We start from the raw sequence: 18,347 nt of genomic DNA, 5'->3' as shown, positions 1-18,347 counted from the left end.
TTCCGACGGTAGAATAACACAAACGTTCGATTGAACAACTTGGAACATCAAAAACCCAACAGATGAACATATGAGCACAAATTAAGCAACAAAATGGAGTAACAATTCGATCGGCTGTGTATGCAGCGCACGCTTTACTTATTCCACCCATATGCCCATGCATACAATTGGCATGAAGTATAATAAAAACGTTACATGGGTACGTAAACAGATTATAGTTAAGAAGACATGCATAACTCATGCATATCGACATCATGAATAGTGCCCTCATTAGGTTCTACTTAAGTAGTCGGCACCAACATTATCTTTGCCCTTGATGCCCTCGACTTTGAAATCATACTCTTGCACAGCTAGTGCCCAACGGAGCACTCGAGTATTCATGTACTTCGCGCTGTCAAGGTATCTAAGCGGCTGATGATCAGTTTGAATAACGAACTGGGTCCCATACAGAAATACGTGGAAATGTCTGATTGCCCAGACAATAGCGAGGCACTCTTTCTCAATGGTTGAGTACGCCCGCTCTAGGTCTAATAACTTTCTACTGGCATACCCTACTGGGTGAAGATCATCGGAACCCCGTTGAAGTAGAACCGCTCCTAAGCCTGTGTCAGAGGCGTCTGTTCGAAGAATGAACGGCTTCGTGAAATCGGGCAACTGCAAAATGGGTGCCTCAGCAAGATGCGCTTTGAGCGTACAGAACGACCGTTCCTGCTCTTCTCCCCATTTTACGTGGGTTTTCTCTCGTTTCTTGGTCAGGTCTGACAGTGGCTCAGCAATCGACGAATAGTTAGGGATGAATTGTCGATAGTAGCGCGTCAGTCCTAAAAACGACCGAACCTGTGTCTTCGTCTTCGGCCTCGGTGCATTCTTGATTTTTTCCAATGTAGCTGAGATGGGGCTTTGTTTCCCGTGACCAATCTTGTGTCCCAAGAATGACAACTCCGTGAACCCAATTTCGCACTTTGCTGGCCGTACCGTTAGCCCTGCTTCTCTTATCTTCCTGAAAACTTCGTTCAGGGTCTGAACGTGTTCTTCCCACGTATCAGTCGCGATGAGTACGTCATCGTAGTAATGTTGCACATTGGGGATTCCCTGCAGCACTTCTCGCATGAGTTTTGGAAATACCGCTGGTGCTGTCTTGAAACCGAACGGCATGTACCTGAACTGATACAGGCCACTTGGTGTCGAAAATGCGGTTTTTGGTTTTGACTCCTCATTGCGGGGAATCTGCCAATATCCCTTGGCAAGGTCGAGTTTAGTGAAATATACGCGAGAGCCAACCTCTTCAATTAGGCAATCCGACCTGGGAATGGGCTCTGCGTCTGCAACGAGGATGTCGTTGAGTCTTCGGAAATCAATACACACCCTGTTTGATCCGTCGGATTTCTTTACGATCAAAACTGGAGAATGGTAGGAAGAGTTGGACTTTTCAATAATTCCCAGCTGAAGCATTCCCTCCAACTCCCTCTCAACCTCACCTCGTACAGTGAACGGAAGGGGATATTGCTTGACGTGCACCGGACAGTCTGTTGCCGTCTGTAAGTTGCATTCCACCAAATTAGTGGAGCCGGGCAAGTCGGAAAATATTTCTTGATACGCCGTCGTTAGGTTTCGCACGTCACTTCTCTGCTGTGTGCTTGGCTCCTCACCGACGATTACATATCGGCAATCTTCTCTCGTTTCTCCTAACATAGTAGGAACCTCCACGTCGACGTCCACGTGGTCTTCGCACCCATCCCTCGCAGCCACTGATGCCAACATGGCGTTTACTTGTGTCGCTGGTTCTCTTTGTTCATACTTCTTCAGAATGTTCGCATCAAACAGCTTCTTTTTGTGTCCGAGGTCTATAACATAGTCAGCTTCTCCCTTCTTTTCAATTATTTTGAAGGGTCCTTTCCATTGCATCATTAATTTATTTCCCTCCGTAAGTAACAGTAGGGCTAGGGTTTCCCGGAAGTAACAGTAGGGCTTCTTCTCCAACCTGGAGCTGTCGGTCTCTGCTTCTCGTGTCATAATACTTCTTGTATCGCTGCGACGCGTTCCCCAGCTCCTCGTGGGCGATTTGACAAGTCTCTTCGAGCTTGTCACGCAGATCCAATACATGCTGATACGTCGTCAGTAGTAATAGGTGGGGCAGTGTAAGCATGCGGTCCAAACTACGGCTCCCCTGCCCCTGAGCCCTGCGCGTATTTTTCCCCGCGCGGCGCGTGTGCGGAGGGTTGTCCGCGCGATTATAACATGCAGAGACATGATTTTTGCGCCTTGGCCGGCCTTTTTCGCGTATTTTTTCCCACGACCGGTGGGCGGCGCTCGGGTGAAGGCTCTTACCGGTGGGCGGCGCGTGGCCGGAGGGCTGCGTGCGCGTTTACCCTCTGACATTTTTTAACCTGGGCCGCCGACTTTCGTCATTTTTTACATGCAAAGGGTAGCCATACACAAAAGTACAAGTGAAAATATATTTATTAAAGTCATTCGTGTCAGAAATTATGTTATGACTCTGCGTGAATGGGAAAAACTTAGCCAAAAATCTGAAGCAGGAGAAACACAATACAGGTAACAATACTTATTACAGGTACGATACAATAGCATTGAATAGGTATCACAGATCAAACACAATATTTTTTATTAACTGACATACACACAAGTTTTCAATGAATCAGAAGGGATAGCACATTTAATCAAAGAAGATGTTCTTAATCATTACGATTACAATCAAAATTACAAGTTTTATTATAAAAAGTCTGAGATGTGAGAACCTGATAGATGTAAGTAATTTCGAGCACAATAGCTAAGTTTAATATTCCAACATACAAACTGTGGGACATGAAGAATGATGAATTATACTTGAGTCGTGATATTGTTTTCGACGAAGGCGTATTTCCCTGCAAACCCGAGACTGTCAAAACAGTCACGGAGCCAGTGACTGCGGAGTCATGGAACGACGACGGAATCGTAGTCGTAAATCTTGAAGTCAACGTCGAAGACGAGGCCCCAAAGGAGACTCCTATACGAAAACCCGAGCAACAAGAAGTGACATGCCAATGTGCAAACAGAGACGAAGAGCACGTCGATGAAGCAGGTCAAGTGGAGGACGAAGTAGAACAGCTACCAAGACGATCTCAACGACTAGCGAACAAACCACGGCCAAACTACTGTTACACGGTCAAACAAGCCGACGCTATCCCTGATCCTATCACTCTGGAAGAAGCACTGTCGATGCCTGATGGCAATTATTGGCAGGAGGCCATAGATGAAGAACTGGGAAATCTAGAGAGGAACGGTACGTGGGAAATTGTCCCAAGACCACGCGGAGTTGTCAAATGCAAATGGATATTTCGAAAGAAATATGACGAGAACGGGAATCTACAACGGTACAAAGCACGACTTGTCGCTTGTGGCTATTCTCAAGTCCAAGGAATTGATTTCAACGAAACTTATTCACCCGTTATAAAGATGAAGTCAATACGGATACTCCTTGCGGTTGCAATTGAGAGAGATTGGAAAATACATCAGGTTGACATTACAGCAGCATACCTGAACGGAATTCTAAAGGAAACCATATATACGGAGCAGCCCACTATCTTGTGTAAAGAAGACCAGGACAACGTTTGCCTGTTAAAGAAAAGTCTTTATGGACTCCGTCAATCAGGGAGGGAGTGGAACGTAAGATTGGACGAACTTCTAAAGAACGAAGGCATGTCAAGGTCAAAAGCAGATCCCTGCGTTTACTTTTGTACCTCATTATAGGTGTCTATGTGGACGACATACTCATCCTAGCGAAGACGGAAAGGAAAATTGAGGACTTTAAGCAGAAACTGCGAAGTGCATTCGAAGTAAAGGACCTTGGTGAAGCGAGCCACATACTATCTATGAGAATCAGAAGAAATGAAGACGGAAGTCTGATCCTGGGCCAAACAAAGTATGCTGAGGAGCTCGTGGAAACCTTTGACATGAAAGATGCGAGGGGAGCTTCGTCACCACTAGATCCAGGAATGAAGTACAAGGAAGCGTGTGATGACGACGAGGCAGCGAATGCATTGTCTCATCAGTACCGTCAAGCGATTGGAGGGCTACTTTATTTAGCTGGAGGGACGAGACCAGACTTGGCATTCGCAGCATCATATATGAGTCAGTTTAATGTGAAGCCTACCGAACAGCATTGGGGCGGATTGAAGCACATGCTACGCTATCTCAAACAAACGAAAGACGTTGCGTCAACGTTTTCAAAGACTGGGAAGCAAATTCAAGCCTTCTGCGACGCAGACTGGGCGACTGATTGTGTTGACAGACGTTCTTTCAGTGGCTACGTTTTTACGCTAGCAGATGCAGCGGTATCCTGGAGTAGCAAAAAGCAGACGTCAACCGCACTGTCAACAGTCGAAGCGGAGTATATCGCAATGTGCCACGCAACTAAAGAGGTCTTGTGGTTGCAACATATTACGAAGGAAGTAGAAGGAAGTGGGAGCGAGTGAATTCATCGGTGAGCCACATACCCTCTTCGTTGACAATCAGGGTGCAATTGCGGTCGGAAATAATCAAGTGGTATCTGAATGCAACAAGCATATAGAGTTGCGACACTTCTTTCTCTGTGAGTAGATCGAGACCGGACAATTGAAACTCCAATACATCAGAACATCGGAAAATTACGCGGACATCATGACCAAGGCTCTGAATGGGAACAGGACACGCCGACATTGTGAGAGTCTGGGTCTTCATAAACGTCAGACTCCGATACCATCGACAAGGGTTTTTGCGACGACACATTGAGGAAGGGTGTTAGATATATTTTCACAATGTGTTGTCTAGTTTCGTTCCCGTGTTCGTCGGACGTATGCTCACGTGTTTGTTCACTTTCATCTTGCGCACACTGCGTGTCTCGCGTAACAGGTTTTCTTTTACTCCTTTTTTCTTTTCTATTTACGAGTAAAGTCGTTCTTGTTCGACTCTTGCTGTGGCCTCTGTCTACTCATACCTGCGCAGCGCTAACACTTTTGAACACCCCCCCCCCCTTATTGTGGTGTCACTGAATAGCGGAGAGCCCCCAGAGGTCTTGCAGTGAAGAGCCAGGTATCCTGCTGGACTGGTGCTCGGGATCAACGCCCTATGTTCGGTAAGTCAAGTGTTAATACAGCTCGCGGTATGGCCTATACAGGGGGTCCCCGCTAAATGCGAACATATTTTTCTTTAAATATATACATCACTTAGCTATGCTGAAGGGCATATCATTATCATTATTATATCATTATCACATCATATCATTATCATTATTTTTAATTACAAAAGCTACAAAGTTGTCCCAATGAAAACATCTCGTCCCTTCGGTCACCTGATACCGGAGCCGTTTTCCATTCGATAGATTCCACAAAAATCCGTTCGATATATCGTCCGCAAAAAATTCGTAAAGGAACAATTTTTTCTTTATTTTGTTTAATGCGCATCTTCGGAGACGCGACTTTCCTTCACCTAGATGTGAGAGAGTGAAAGAGCACACTATCACCTCTTGCGCCTTGGAAAAACATTAAAAGAAAACAGAAAATGCTACCCAAGATAAGGGCAGTTCCGATAGAGTCACCCGATACATTTGTTTTTGTTTTGTTTCCGCAAGTTAAAGCTAATCTTCGACGCATGAGGCGGCACTGTGCTCTTTCACCCTTTCAGAGTGGGGGTGAAGGAAACACGCGTCTCCGAAGATGCGCAATGAACAAAATAAAGAAAGAAACGGTGTTCCTTCACGAATCTTTTCAGGACGATCTATGAAGCGGATTTTTGTTCTGAAAACGGCTCCGGTATAAGGTGACCGAGGGGTCCAGATGTTCCCATTGGGACAACTTCGTAGAATTTATAATTACAAAGTTAATCATTGAAAGTTAATTAAGACATTGCCTTAGGAGTTTGCTAATGCCCTCCTAAGGACTGCCCTTCAGCATATGCTATATTGCAATTGATTTCATTTCGGAAAAAGTGATATATATATATTCTTAAAGAAAATGTTCGCATTTAGCTGGGACACGTTGTATATACTCTCCCGCATGTTAATGGAGTGCGATACACCACATTGAGCCGGCATTCAACCGAGGCATTCTTGTGCGAAATCTGGCAGCCCCTTTTTGCAGCAGAACAATTTATCTTAGCAGAAAGAGTTATTAAGCTAATGGGCGCTGAGGGGACCACGGGTACGCATGTCTCTCTCCTACTGTGTGACATAGTGTGTGCATAGGGTATGGGCACTTTTCGTCGTGGTAACCTATCGTGCTTCTTCCTAGCTTCAATTTTTAACTTAGCCAAGATCGTTGCAGATATGTCATACAACATTCCTACCTGATAGCCCCCTTCGCATAGCTTCTTCACTTGTATAGCAAAACTGCCCTCTATATAATAATATTCGCATGACGTGTCCAAAACAGCCCAAGGGACGCTGAGGCGGTGGCCCTTTTTACAACTTTAAAGTGACACAAATATCGAAGGGCAGAACTGTCTTTTTAGACCTGGGATAGTATGTCCAGCATAAATGATAGCGAGATACCGTCAAGCGCAGGTCAAGGCCTTGTAGGAAGCCTGCACTATGCATTTGAAAGGTGAACTTCATGCCCCTTGAATGCGACCGAAAGACATTCAGTCATTCTACCTGCACCTGTTGTTCTCAGTGCACCAGGTGCAATCCCGTCAAAATCAGCCACGAAAATTTGGCAGACAATGGAGGAAAGTCTGGAACCAAATGGGGTGCCACCTTTTTGCACAAACAGTTTGTCGTTCTCCTTGATGATAGTGGAAGGTAAGTCCGTAGTAGATCCGTAAGTCCGTGGAAGGAAGGATGATAGGTAACGAAAGGAAAGTTTGGTAGCAAGCGAGCTCGTGGTGACGATCCATGACTTGAAAACCCGAGACGAGGTAGGCACAAAAACAGACAAACACAAACAACTGAGTTTGCTGAGTTTGAGACCGTGGTTTTTGTCCCTACCTCGTCTCCGGTTTTCAAGTCATGGATGATAGGTAAGTCCGTAGTAGATCCATAAACGCAGTCACAGTGCATTATTTTGAAACTGGACAGGGTCAGACAGCTCAATGTCATCTTGCACTGATGACATCAGAGCGTTTTGTGGAATAGATCTGTTTCTCTGGGCCAGGTGGCGCGAGTGAGCAGCAAGGTCAGCGCCCCAAATTGTGCAACACGCGGTCGTTTAAGAGACGACGCGGCGCTTTCAAATACACAGTTTCGAGTTGTTCGCACTTTTCAAGAAGCACCGCTTTTTCTGTGGATTTTCTACATGTTTTGTAGCTTCCTTGACACCATACCGTTTGAAACACCATGCAAAACACGCTGATGAAACGGCCGTTTGGGCCCGAAATCGCGCTGTGCAAACTTCACTGCAACAGCCCTATAGAATAAAACGGGTCTTCAACGTCTATAGAAAACACTGAACGCAGTTGTGCGAACGCTTTCCGCATGCGCGACACTGTGTTGCACTGTTACACCGGTCTCGACTGTCACCTTCCACAATGCCCGAATAATTTAGAGCTATGAAGGACTCAGAAAACTGTCGCTACAAGACCAAGTTTGTTTATGAACAGCATACAACATGACGATCTATTTGCGGTGCGCATCTACAACTGGACAGCCCAGCCACAAAACATGCCGCCGATCACAATCGCATTGTAGTTTGCTCTAATATTTTCGTCGTGCCAGTTCACTGTTGATATTGTGCAAGCGTACTAGTCACTGGAAGCACACAGTTACTTCACTTTAGGCGAGCTGTTTGATCGGGCGTTTCCGAAAACTGTGATTGTTTGCTACGGTGCACCGATTCATGTTAGTGTCGTTTATTTGTACACGGGTATCGTGAGGGGATCTCACAAATGCGATGTCAGGGAATCTTTCCGTTTTGCCTGATCAAAACGATTCCAACACACAAAAACGATTCACAATCAAACTATTTCTTCGTTCTGGGTTGCGTAGAAACTTATGAAACGTGATTTCAACCTCTAATCATGTGATAAAAAGAAAGTTCGACACTTCCTGTCTCCCTCTGTATTGCTTTCAACGTCTTGGCTAATGACTCTCTAAACCTGTCTCTGCTTCAGATTTTTACTAGATTAGTATGACTAGTAGATTCCTAGCAAATTTCTGAGCAAGCCCTGTATGACCGATTTCTAATATTGGCGCCTGCAAACGGACCGGTAAGCTTGGTTATCTCCCAAGTGAGTTCGAGCAACCATATCAGAACCAGGACACTCTAAAGCGGTCGTATGCCGACCGTGTTGTTCCTCCATGCCCCAATGCGGCCCACGGACACGAATGATTTCGGCACCTTGGGTGTACACTTCAAAAAATTTAAAAGAAAAGGATGATCGTATATCGCCATGTTGATGAGAATAACGGGGTGACGTTACCTAGGGCTGTTGACAGTACTTTGTCGAAGGCGAAGTACAACGTCACTTCGAGTGTTTACAAAAATCGCCCAGGGTTCACCATTCCACGAGCAAAACATGCCGCTAAAATAAGCAGGCAGTTGCACAGAACGACGCATATCTGCGAGCATTTGCATAAAGAGAGGATCAAAAACCGCGCTTTTGGCAATGCATTGCCAAGTTTTTGCGCAGGTACGTCGCCACGATCGGCGTGAAGTCAAGAAAACATTGACATAGCACGATTATACGCGCCCTGTCCCAGTTGAACATAGAGGCGTATGTCACACTTAGATGACATTTACATATTGTTCGTAAGGCAGGCGCAACATCTCGGCCATGCACATTTAAGCATGCTCGTCAAGACGCATGAAGAAAAGAAAAAGAAAAATTGCCTCGCGTTCGCTTCCCCTAAATAGAGGTATAAAGCGTTGTTAGACAAAATATACGAGCTCCCAGCCATTAAGGGACAACGAAAGCGAAATATGTCAATTGCAAGAAAGGATCTGAACAAGGCGTAAACCTTACGTAGATTTCAAATGCCGTGGGAACAAAAGCCTTTATAGATATACGGATCATTCTTTTCGGCATAATTTCTTGTAAATAGATCTCACAGGATCCAGTGTGTTACCAGTGTTGACGTGTTCCGCCAAAATGAAATTATACGTTTCTTATACATTGCGTCTATGGGTGTATAATGCAGGCGAAGCACGTTTTAAATCTTTGTCCCCGAATTTGGGGATGTCACCCGCAAGGTAACTTTTTGATGATGTGTTTTGATGAAGTCATGTAACCATATAATGTGTTCAAGAAAGAAGGCATGCAACTGTTGCCGTAGCCGGTCACGTCGGCCGCGTCAGGCTATGTCGGCCTGTCGCAAGGTAGGACTATATATTCAAATCATGCCATTACATCCTTAACCTTAACCGTATTCAATGTCTGTAGGTTCCCTTTCTAACTATGTTAACCCTTTTTATAAATCCAGATGATGGTGGTGATGAGGTAAGAGAAAAAGATGGGGATGTGAGACGCGATAGAGTCGGACTAGCTGCCCCAGGACGCTTACAAGCGCTAAAAATGCAAAGAGGTGCACATGTGGTGGACGGCTTAACATGCAAAGTGTAGGACAAAGGTTTCAGAACGAGTGAGGGTAGTGATACGTGGTATCTGAAGTTATTATCCAAAGCCTATAGGACAGTTAATTTGTGATCCATGGATTCAATGTGAACATGTTAAACTTGCAGTTTCAGGGTGTCTACCAATGTGGAAAACCGGGTATTGTCGGCGAATATTAGTGTGGCTGGAAATTTTAGGATTGTCAGAGAAGTTTCAGCAACAGAAGTCAGCGCAAATTACAAACGACTGTATTCACGATATGCAGCGAATCACAAGTCCCAGTCATTGTGGTTGAGTGACATGCAGCAGCAACGTTACCGCGACTAACAGTTTCCCAATACGACAAGCTCAGGGAGGAGAATAGGGCAGCCTCATGAATAACTTTTAAAAGTAAAAGCATAAATGAGTTTAACAAAAAAGATACAAGAATCATAACGAGGACAGTACGAGGATTCCCAAAGGAGGGGAAAAATTGTTCCCTTAAATATTAAATATAAAATTTCCATTCTGTGTGTTTGAAAGCAATAAATGATATTTTTTATGTGTGATATGTATAAAAACGTAGGAGCAGCCGCCAGACTGTTTTGCCTTGGCCAGAAAATTTGCTTGCAACAGTCAGTAAAAACCTGGAAATGTGAGGTAATGTGAAGCCTACAGCTTCGTGGACACCCTGGGTTTGTCCAAAACTGTTGTGTAGCCGCAGCAGTTAATTCTTGTATTGTGTATTTGCTAGATATTTGGCGAGAACAAGTAGATCCCTAGTCATGATTGGGCATGTTTTCAGAACTTCAAAGGACACAGCAGTGCAGGAGTGATGAGGCACACAGAACTCCACCCAAGGCCCCCATTGGTATTACATGCAAGTGTTCTACAAGACTGCAGTGATATACCCCATTAATATCGCATACAAGTTATATGCAAGGCTGGAGAGTCATACTGAGAGATAGACGAGGATGAGGCACACATAACTCCAGCCAAGGCTACCGAACGTACCCCATTGGTATCACATGCAAGTGGGCCATTCCACGCCAAGTGATCCAGAGCAGAGGTGCCGCTCGACCCCCGTAGAATTTCATGTGATTTTTTTTTGTGTGTGTGTGGTTCGTTATGACTCCGTAAGCAACAGAACGTTGGTCTTTTCTAACGAAATCGAAATTTATAGGGTGCAGAGCCCCTCAAAGATGCAGTGCTTTGCGAAAACCTATGTCATTTTAAGCAGGTTTTACGGCCCACGTATGCATTGCATGGAGGATGTTAAAAAGCGTCTTATTTGATAGGGGAGAGTTCACTTTACGGTATGTAAGCATTTTCACCATTGCACTCGACCGGCTCGACGCTTGTGGCGTGCACGAAATTTGGAAGGTTTGTGCAAGTTTACCAATTTTTTTTGCAATATAAAGTTTTAGAACTTCTTCAAAATTTTTTGCCATACAGCCCTGGTGTTGTACTTTCAAAGCAAAACCTCGCCGGTGCAATATAAGCAGCAGTAAAACAAAACGGGAAGTTGTAAAAATTTGACAGAATGCACATTTTTGACCGAAAAATTTGACGTGAGGAGGTCGTGATAGAAGCGTGACCAAGGTGCCATTCGATGCACCGTCTTCCTAGCAAGACGTAGCACAGAAATCTCAGAGGTACTTTTTGTTAAACTCAAATAACATTTGTTTCATTGAAGGTAACTTGAAGGTAACGCATTGAAGGTAACGCAAACTTGTATGCGCGCTGCGGCGCAGCGTACCGAATGTACAAATGAGCGGGTCACTCACAAAACACGAGACGGAAAGAAAACGCTAGACAGTCGCATTATTGAAGAGCAAATAACGGTTGCAAACACGTGTTTGCCTCCTTTGAGACTCCACGGTTGTGCAGTGAGCGCTCATCAAGCTGACCATCTTGCGCTCTAACTAAACTTGTAGCCAGCTCGCGGTGGTGCTAAGTAAGAGATAAGTAAAGACATGGAGATTGGGGTCCATTCATGCTGTATGGTACCATATGGTTGATTTTCGGCCGTGTGCATCCGGCATCTGTCAGTCGAGTCCTTGACATGAGTAGAGTAATCACGACATGAACAGTGATCAAGTACTGCCTGCACCGAACACAAGCGCAGAATGCTTTCACCAGTAAGTTCCTTGGATGTGCCATTGTTCCTTTCACTTTTTTTCGTTTTGCATGTATGTGTTAACTCATTCCAGTATTCGGAAGAGAACCTTTTACCTGTCCACTCCTCTTGCATGTATATAAAACTTACTTAGTAGCTGTGATGTACGATCTTTTCGCTTTATGGGCCAACAGTTGAGATGGACGTATAAGAGGAAATTTTGGAAATGCTTTCGGAGTCATAAGGAACCACCAAAAAATTCACATAAAATGCCAAGGGGGGGGGGGGGGCAGCGGCATGGGTATGATCAAGTTATACGATAGTACCTAGAAAACCGACACGCAGAACGCGTAGACCCGAAGGAGCCATTGAAGGGTACAGTGTACTACATGCCACATCACGCAGTAATCAGGCGGGATAGGGAGACAACAAAGGTTAGAGTCGTCTTTGAGGCTTCTTGCAGCGCGCCTGGATTGCTGCCTCTGAATGGCGTGCTACATGCAGGTACGAAGCTCAATTCGGACATTGTGTCTTTACTGCTGCGGTCTTTACTTTATCGGAGCGGTCTAGAATGCATCGTATTGCCATGACGGTAGGCATCAAAAAGGCGTTTTTGCAGATTATGCTCCATCCTCTAGATACTGAGGCTCTGAGGTTCTTTTGGTACTGTTCTACACCGGTAGCAGGTCAGCCTTTGCCACCCATAGCAACGTGGCGTATGACTCGCGTGCCCTTCGGAGCACGATCTAGTCCCTTTCTTCTGTCGGCCACGATTCAACATCATTTGCGATCTGCTGAGAAGGATTATCCACAAAGTGCGGCACTCCTGGCTAGTTCCTTCAATGTAGACGACCTAGTAGTCAGCGTGGATGCTCCATCTGATGCCGTCGCGTTGTACGAGCAGACAGTGAACATATTCGAATCAGCTGGCATGAAAGTCAAGAAGTGGCTAACCAATGACAACAACCTGCTGCAACGGATGATAACGAACGGGAATACGACAGTCGAATCAGGACAGAATCTTACAAAAATGGTACTCAGATTACCGTGGGACCTTCAGGCTGATGAGTTTCGATGCTCACCGGTGTCTGTGTCCGATATCCCGTCGCAGAAGAATAACAAGAGGCGTGTGCTGCAGACGGTTTCAAAGATATATGACCCTTTCGGGCAGCTCGGGCCGTTCACCATTACCGGAAAGATACTACTACAAAGAGTTTGGGTGGCTGGTTTTGATTGGGAGGATCCGTTACCGTTTGAACATTGAGTCGACTTGGAAAGAATGGTGCAACGGGTTGCCTGAGCTCCCTCAAGTGTCCATTCCGAGACTTATCAGAATAAACAACGACGAACTCCCGAAGCGAATGTACATTTTTGCAGATGCCAGCCTAAAGGCGTACGGGGCCGTAACGTGCTCAATGTTCTCTGCACTCCGCTTCCATTTTGACAAAGTCGAGCAGCCTCTGGAGCAGAACCTGATGACGATCCCCCAAAGCTTCAGAAGGATTCCCTTGTGTACCAATATGCGCATAGGGATTTCTCAGTGGATCATTATGGGTCTTCCTCTGGAAACTAAGAACCAAATCCTCTGGTAGTGCTCGTTGAATGACAGGATAAAGAAGCGAACAATACGATCGTGTACTGGTACCCAGAGCCTCCAAACTTCTCATGTGTCCTTGCACGGTATCATGCAACCGTCTCAACTGGGCTAGGTGTCTAGAAGATTGAACCGGCTGAACACTCAACAGCCCCTTCAAGTGCAGCTTAACCAAGGAGTTGATAGTATTTCCAAATCGTTCCTTCAGCATCGTCACTGCCGTACTATACATATCGCCTGTTAATTCCAAGCCCTTGATTGATGCTGCTACTTCCCCTGTCAGCACAGACGTCAAGTACGACATTTTCTCGTGGTTGGTTATGCAGGAGTTGTGAACAAGAGACTCAAACCGAATCCAAAATTCCTGCCAATGAGCTTGATCACCGGTGAACTTGACGAGTTCGAGTTTTGGTAAATGAGGTCGGGCACATCTTATTGCAGCGCCATGCTGGACAACAGGTTGAACGACTTCGGAAGCTCGAAGAGCACGCTCCAGTTCTCCTCCGTACTCATCGGTCCTCGCTGCCACTTCAGGTCTTGAGGGCTGTACACACAGGTGAGACAGGTGAGAGTAGCCACTCGGTCTTGATATTCCATGACCTTATCGAACTCTGCTTCAGCCTGATCCCATGAGAACGTAACCTCCAACTTGCTGTCGACGTCGCTCAGACTTGAAGCAAAAACGTTGATGCGTTGCTGTAGCACCTCGCAGCGACTAAGAAACTCCGTACGGTCCTTATTCTCAACGGCTTGTTGAGCCTCGTTCAGCACCATCGTAAGTCTTTGCCGAGGTGATTTCCTCTTCTGAAGAAGTAAAGTCTAATTCACCGATTCGTCCGACGCCTCCGCCATTATCCTGGCCGAACAGTTCCGCTATATATTCTAGTTGCGAATTTCAAGCAATCTCCCGGATTTCGGCACCATTTGTTAGAGTAGAGGAAGGAGCCAGAGAGAGGCGTCGTTTTCAGTGTTTACTGGTTCCAAACCAAAATGAAAAATGATCTTAAGCACGGGGATTCCGTGCACGATAAGTAAGGCGCGCGACCCCCCCCCCCTCCCCTCCCCCGCCATTGTCGTTCTTAACATGCAGTATGGTGTTCGATAGTAAGCTGAGTGGACATGTAGGAAAGACTATACCTATCGACGTGCAGCCCGACTGAAGTGAAATGAACTCCAAAGTTTCTAAAATGTCGGCAGGTTCCGCTTGCACTGAGAACAGCAGTCGACGAAGACGTGGATAAGTCCAGGCACAAGGAGTACTTCGATCGGTCTCATCTTAAGCGTGGGCTACGCCACTCGTGACTGGTATGGTAGCCTACGACTATGCACAGACTTCCGCAGCACCGTAAACACGGCATTTCGAAAGCCAGCGTATCCACTTCCGAGCGTGGATGACATGCTTGGTCTCGTCGTCTCGTTCAGGGTGGCCAGGTATTTTCCAAACTTGACCTACAGCAAGCATATCACCAGCTACGTGTCGACCAAGCCACGTCTGAGTGAAAATGCTCAAATCAATGCCCGCTCAAATGAAAGCTTGCTTGTGGAAGGGATTTCAAGTAAACTTGCTTCTTGTTGGTGAACGTGCTCTGCTGGAGGCACTGCTTGTGAAGAATCATGTGATTGCTCATACTTGTAATTCGGTACGAATGCAGGTGGGGGCAATGCACCATGTTGGAAAGTATTCTTGCCAAGTTTCATCAAACATTAATGGATGTGCTTGCAGATTATCTTGCAGGGGCATGAACATGCATATTGATGGATACAAGTGTTGCACACATTGCGCTTTCTTTGGCATATATCTTGTGGTGGATCAGCCTTGCGCACTTCATATGTTGCGTCCCTAGTCCCCAATCCCTAGTCCCCTTTGATGTGCTTTAAAAATATGTGTTATCTTTCCTCTTGTAGCATCAAATTATCAAAATTATTGCGATCAAAATTATTTTGACTAAATTTATTTTAAAATATAAAACTGAATTAAAATTTTAATTTTTTATATTTTAGTTTTGATTTAATTATAATTATTTAATAATGGTATATATAATTATGTAGGTAATAATTTTATTTATTTCCGTGTTAGTGCTCTGAAGCAACTGTGGCTATTGGACAGATGGAGAAAGGACAGCAGTAAGGAATTGGGGACAGGGTGGAAAGGAAGAAGTACTTCTACACACGATGAAATGGCTCCACCTTCATATTTATCTTCACATCAGAGGTTGCACGGGAGGCATGCACCCATTCTTCTGACCTCTTCTAGAGTAAGTTGCTTTAAAGTTGTCAGCAAACTTTTTAGTTCCCTTGGCTTGCTGAGGTCAGTGAAGAACTTTGCCATGTACTTTTTGTGCACTTGTGGACCAGGCTCAATGTGCAGACCAAGCAGTTGCTTTTCCACATCCTCTTTCCTTTTCCACGCAGCTAACCTTTGCGTTCCAGGCTCTTTTAACATGCCATTCACATAACAGCTTGTAAGGTTTGGGGCTGTCAACAAATGTTTCGATCCAGGCCATCATGTTTCGTAAAAGTGTCCTGCGTCATAACTTCAGCAGAGTTGTACGTAACGCGTTACAAGGAACTCGTTACTTGGCAACGCGTTACTTTTTCTGGTAACGAAGTACAGACTTCGTTACTTTTAAAAAATATGTAACCGGTAACGGAATCCGTTACAAAAATTTGGTAACGTGCCAACGCGTTACCCGTTACATTTTCTGCATGTTCCTTCAACGTACGATGGCAGGCGACGCAGCACAGCAAAATTTTCCCGCGTTCCGCGTCCTGTGAGCACGTGGCTGGTGCGTATCGTTGGCCACGGGACCTTCTCGGACTTTTTTTCTTTACTGCATATCACATCTGGCCATGAATAACAGCGTATTCAGAGGATAAAAGACCAGAAGATCGGTTTAGCTCCATTTGGGAAATGTTACACGCTGCTACAATGGCCAACCTCCCGTAAGACGCCCTTTCTTGCTTGTAACCTCCTTACTTAGAGGTGACACGTATTTCCGTGTTGCCTGTTCCTGAAAGAGTTGTTCGCTGGTTAGTGACCTCGTCGTCGTCTAACCTCTGTTCCCTTCTTCTGGAACATATCTTTTCAATCTAAAGCTCGTGGTCATGTTACTGTGAACAGCACCAATTGTCTTTTAGCTTCTCTGTATGTGCTTGAAACCGGTCTGTCACAGCCGTTGTCAATAAGAAAGACCACAGAAATCCAATGATTTAGGGCCCGGGAGTTCATTGTCGGAGTTTGCATGACGTTCGCCTTCTTGGAAAGTGTTGTTCGGTTTTTCCATTGGCTAGATTAGTAGGTCTGCCAGACGACTTTGAAACGGGCCTACCTCCCCTTTCTTTGCAAAGTGTGTCCACGCTGTCAGTAAGATGCTCGAGGCAACGACACTGTCACCGTGGTCAGCTTTAGACGATATATTTCGGCCAAAGGAAGCGAAAGACAATGGCAACCTAATATATTCCTGTCTTCTTTGCCTTCCTACTCCAAAAAGTATCAGCACGTCCAAGACATCGTACTCAAATCTAAATAAGCTTGTGAAGGTAACCAAATGTATTCATTTATTTTGAAGTGCTGAGTTTGAGAGCTTTTTGAAAGTGCCTGTGCCCGAGCGTTACATCCCATCATGGTCGCATTTTATTCCCTAGGCCGTACATTCAACGAAGATTGCCGCTTTTGAAACGGCAGTCAGCAAGAAAGGGAAGAGTAGCCTCTCAACGGAGCCGTCCATGAAGCAACTTCGCATATATGAATCCGTCGCTGACTGTAGTCGTGTGTGTCAGAAGACACTGGACAACCTCGTCGTCGACGTCGTCGTCTTCGCCAAGCTCATCGAATTTTCTGTCGTAGAAGAGTCATCATTTGTAAATATGTTGCAATGTCTTGCGCCCAACAAGAAAGTCATGACAAGAAGAATGGTCACGACAAGGATTGAAAATTGATTTAGGAAGCTGAAGTCCAGGTTGCAAGACACTTTCCAGCGTCTGCAGAACGTGACCGTGACAGCTAATAGTTCTTCTTATGAAGCCACAAAAACGTGGTAGTCAGTAGTTAGTCAGTTAAATAACTCAGGAAAATAAACATAAAAACATGGTATTTCTGCAACCATGTCAACTGTTTTACACGGCATATCGTATCACCAAAAATGCAACAATGCAATTCACCTTCCTGAAGTTGTACAAGTTGATGCATAACTTTCCCATCAAGACAAGAAGAAGAAAAAAAGGGTGCCGCGGAAAATGTGTGATCAATGGCATTTAGACACGACGGAGCTACGGCAGACGAGGACAGTACGGCAGACTTGTACAGAATACTGCGCAAGAGTATTTAAAATAAGATACTAAATACTCTACGGAAAAAGTATTTAAAATAGAATACACAATACTCAAAACTGAAAGTAATTTGAGTAGAGTACTAAATACTCTGGGAAGTATTTAAGATACTATTTAAAGTACGTTAGTATTAGCAGTAAGTGAAACGCGTATTCTGAACGTGGCCTTACAAATGAAAGGAATAAACTTCATCAGCCATGCACATCTTTCATTTGCAACGTCTTGGTGTCGAGTAATGTTTGGTGAACTTTGGTGAACCCAAGTAAACTTTGTTGATATGTTCTGACCCAAAACTTCGTAATCCCTCCTGTATGTCGGTTCGGGTCTTTCAACCTCTGGCACGTGTTTATTGCTTTGATGACCAAGGAAATAAATGCCGGGATTATCTTGTACCTAATCCCCTGGTGATTCGGTATCATCTCATTTGGCTGAAGTGTGCATATAAGGCCCAAGTGACCAGAACGCCTAAATGTTCATAAGACCCGAAAAAATTTGGGCCTTTTGAGCATTTGGGTCAAATGAGAAGGGCAGGGTAAGGTGTCCAGAAGGCCAAAATATTCATATGGCCCGAATGGTCATATGGCCCGAAAACCAGGACGAAGACAGGGAGTGACCTAGATACTGTATTTTCTTTGCACATATGCGCAATATTAATTAAATGCTGAATGCGACAGAGGAGAAAAAGGTAACTGAACTAAAAATATTAATAAAAGTACTGAAATGAAGAAACAAATTTTCAAGCAAATAAGATATAAATGTGACAAAAAGTAAAATACAAATAAATATTGAATCCTTACAGCGTTCAAT

At 44.9% G+C, this 18,347-nt stretch overlaps 1 long non-coding RNA gene across 1 annotated transcript in view; it reads left to right on the top strand.

Moving 5' to 3' along the window:
* LOC135383002 (uncharacterized) overlaps nt 1-17,284 on the top strand; it is a 37,140-nt gene extending 19,856 nt beyond the window's left edge. Inside the window, exons 2-3 of the long non-coding RNA XR_010419599.1 lie at nt 15,289-15,466; nt 16,857-17,284. This is a non-coding gene — a long non-coding RNA (uncharacterized LOC135383002). The remainder of the gene's footprint in view (nt 1-15,288; nt 15,467-16,856) is intronic.
* Nucleotides 17,285-18,347: the final 1,063 nt, after the last annotated feature.

Source organism: Ornithodoros turicata, chromosome 2 (genome assembly GCF_037126465.1).
Source record: "Ornithodoros turicata isolate Travis chromosome 2, ASM3712646v1, whole genome shotgun sequence".
NCBI lineage: Eukaryota > Metazoa > Arthropoda > Arachnida > Ixodida > Argasidae > Ornithodoros > Ornithodoros turicata.
Note: the sequence above shows the minus strand (reverse complement) of the source record. Positions and strands in the feature narration are given on the sequence as shown.